This window comes from Chiloscyllium plagiosum, chromosome 16 (assembly GCF_004010195.1).
Source record: "Chiloscyllium plagiosum isolate BGI_BamShark_2017 chromosome 16, ASM401019v2, whole genome shotgun sequence".
NCBI lineage: Eukaryota > Metazoa > Chordata > Chondrichthyes > Orectolobiformes > Hemiscylliidae > Chiloscyllium > Chiloscyllium plagiosum.
Genome location: NC_057725.1, coordinates 20,516,677 through 20,519,924, shown reverse-complemented (window position 1 = coordinate 20,519,924; position 3,248 = coordinate 20,516,677). Strand labels below are relative to the sequence as shown.

General features: G+C 42.9%; 1 protein-coding gene across 2 annotated transcripts in view; it reads left to right on the top strand.

Annotated features, from left to right (window-relative positions):
* The first annotated feature begins 275 nt into the window (after positions 1 to 275).
* Positions 276 to 3,248, top strand: part of LOC122557673 (prestin-like) — a 13,738-nt gene continuing 10,765 nt past the window's right edge. The window contains exons 1-2 of one of the 2 annotated variants that reach the window (XM_043705505.1): positions 276 to 362; positions 570 to 797. The gene's annotated coding sequence lies outside the window, so the exon portion shown is untranslated. The remainder of the gene's footprint in view (positions 363 to 569; positions 798 to 3,248) is intronic. The other variant, XM_043705506.1, reaches the window with a different exon arrangement.

Here is a 3,248-nt window from a genome sequence, read left to right as displayed (position 1 = left end):
ATGTATTGTCAAAATTAACTTAAAAAAAAACACTTGTAAAGGACCAAGGAACATCATATGTGGATATCACAAATAGTTTTATATTACATAAAATACCTCACCTCAATGGGCAATATGTGAAACTCTGCCTTAGAATTTTGGCAGAGGACATTTGATGGGATTACCAGCTGTAAAGGGTCATATCAAACTAAGAGATTGGGTTACTGTATGCCAGTTCTATTTTTGGCAGGGATATTAAAGCTAGTCCTTATTAGGGAGACCGCATTTAAACTTCACAACACTGTTACTGAGGATTACTTTAGTTCTCTCTGCATTGACTCAACCACCTCTTCACCACCTTTAACCACAGCATTAGGAAATGGGTAAGTCGAGCAAAACAGAGCAGTAATTTAGTATTTTGATCACAGCATGGTCAAAAGTGAGGTTTTAGCATTAATCAAACTCCTTTACTCATTTTAACCCTATTCTAGTATGAGGAAAGATGCATAAAGCGATTTAATATTGAGCTTGTGATCTCCTGAACTATTTCCACTGGCTGCTGTTTTGACTGCCGTTGCTGTTTCTTATAGGGCAAATACTTACTTCAAAAAACTAAACAGGACCCTAATGATAATGTCAAAGTTATGCTCCGATTATGTCAACTGGACCCATGTAAGCTTTTAACTGGAGGTCAATGATCCCTTGCCCTGTATCAGAGCTGTGAGGAAGAGTGGGCAATATGAGTGGGCAGTAAGGATTGGCAGATCTACAACAAGAACTAACAGCAACTGGCAGGATCGTGACCAGAAGACACCAAGGTACAATTTAACTTGCACTTTTTGAAGATTTTCTGCTGAGCCAGGCAGAGCTGGAGTACTTGTATAGCTCTCAAAAATAAAGCTCAGATGTTCCCCTCCCCTCGACTTTCCCTTCCCCTTTACTGTACTCATCCCTCAGCACCACAAATTATAGAGTGAACCAGCTGGCTGTAGGGTAAGTGTCCCTTCCTGTCCTTGCATTTGCAAAGATCCCACTCCCACTTGCAGTTAAAATCTCCTGAGCCTCCAGTTGCAGGGGCTCAAATGAATTAATGCCTGCATTGGAACCCCTCACATCGGACTCCTCCTACAGGTTATAATAAGGTTCACGCGAAAAGATCTACGGGATTCTGTTTCTCTAGGAATGTTACCTTCCCTAACTGCAGAACTGACACTTCACGCATGAATCAGACAACTCTGAGCAGAACTTACTGGAAAATTGTTCTGGGAACTGTATATCTGATGACTGTCACATGCTACTATTGCATTGCTTTATGAAATGCTCACATGTAATGAATGATTTGTTTGTAGTCTTCAAAACAAACTCAATTATATTTACGGAATTAATAACTATTCTTAAAACACATTCTTTATCTGAAACATTACCAGTTAGGCTTTGAATATTAATAAACTCTGTTAATGCTATTGGCTTTTAATAAGATAAAAGTGTCAGTTAGGTCAATGTAGTTTGATATATAGAGCTAATTGTAAATGATACATTTACACTCCGCCATGTCTTAAAAATTTACATCTTATTACAGAGCATTTAGATCATGGAACAGGCTGTTCAGCTCAGCAGATCTAACCCAGTGTTTATAATCCACACAAGCCTCCTCCCACCTTACTTCATCTGAGTTGATCAACAACTCCTTTGAAGTCTTTCCCCCTCCTGCACTTTTTTTTAGCTTCCCCTTCAATCTCTCTTTCCTTTGTGCCTCAAATATCCCTGTGATAGCAAGCTCCACATTCCAACTACTCTCTGTCTAAAGAAGTTCCATCTGAAATCCTTATAGGCTTTATTTTAGAGATTATTGTTGGATTTTTACAGATCTCCCCCACCAGGCCCTCCATCCTTACCCCTGCCTCCCAAAGAGGGATTGACAGCTGTATCAACATCACCAGCAGTGCCTGGATACTCTTGACAGTTGAGGACTGGAATCTACATTAATCCAAGTTAATGAACATTTGTTAGCTACTTACACTGTTTCAATGTTTCCAGAAATATGGCTCAGCAGGACTCCCTAAGAATCTTCTTCCCAAAGGTCCTAGTGACCTGTCATCACTGATGATAGACCCAAGCTATCTGGCATAACAGCTATTATCCCTTTATGCCGCACCTCCCCCAAGTCTTTCATTTTACGCATAAAATATGTACATTTTTATTCCATGTCTACCCTGTGCCACCATTAGTTCCTTTGGCTCAAAGAGCAAGATAGCTTAACTAATCTGCTCGACAATGTCCTTGTTTCAGAAGAGGTGTAAAACCAAGTAAGTCCATTGGATGGTCAGGATATATTCCCCTGGGCAGTTCCTCCAGGTCTGCAAAGGTTGCTCACTGGTAGACACCGGCACCAATCTGTTGGCTGTCAGGATGCTGTAGTCAGTGTTCTCTAAGTAAGAACTTCTAAGTAATGACTAAGTAAGAATCAAAGCACTCAAACCTTGGCCAGGTTGATTCTGGTCCCAGATCCAGACAAACTCCACAGGAAGAAGTGCTCCAGGCCCTGTGTATTATGCTGTAAGACAATTATCCATCTCTAGGTTTTATCATCTCAAGGAGAAAGCAGAGTCCATCAAGTGTTTCATATGCTCTTGCCTGTGCTTATTATATGCTAGACAATTAGAGACCATGAAACAAAAGTGAGTACTGCAGATCCTGGAGATCAGAGTCAAGATTAGAGTGGTGCTGGAAAAGCACAGCAGGCCAGGCAGCATCCAAGGAGCAGGAAAATTGACGTTTCGGGCAAAAGCCCTTCATCAGGAATGAGCCTGGGAGCCTCGGGGGTGCAGAGATAAATGGGGGTAAGGTAAGGGGAAGGGAAATGAAGAAACTGGTGAAGTCCACACTGATGCCATGGGGTTGAAGGGTCCCAAGGCGGAAGATGAGGCGATCTTCCTCCAAGTGTCAGATGGTGTTGGAGTGGCAATGGAGGAGAACCAGGACCTGCATTTACAGCCATGGGGTAGTGGGGTTGATTGGTGCAGGTGTCCTGGAGATGTTCTCTGAAGCGCTCTGCAAGTAGGCGACCAGAATCCCCAATCTAGAGGAGACTGCAATGGGAGCAACGGATACAGTCAATGACATGTGTGGAAGTGCTGCTGAAACTTTGATGAATGTGGAAGGCTCTTTGGGGCCTTGGACGGATGTGAGGGGGCAGGTGTGAGTGCAGGTTTTGCAATTCCTATGGTAGCAGGAGAAGGTGCCGGGGGGAGGGTGGCTGGTTAGGGGGG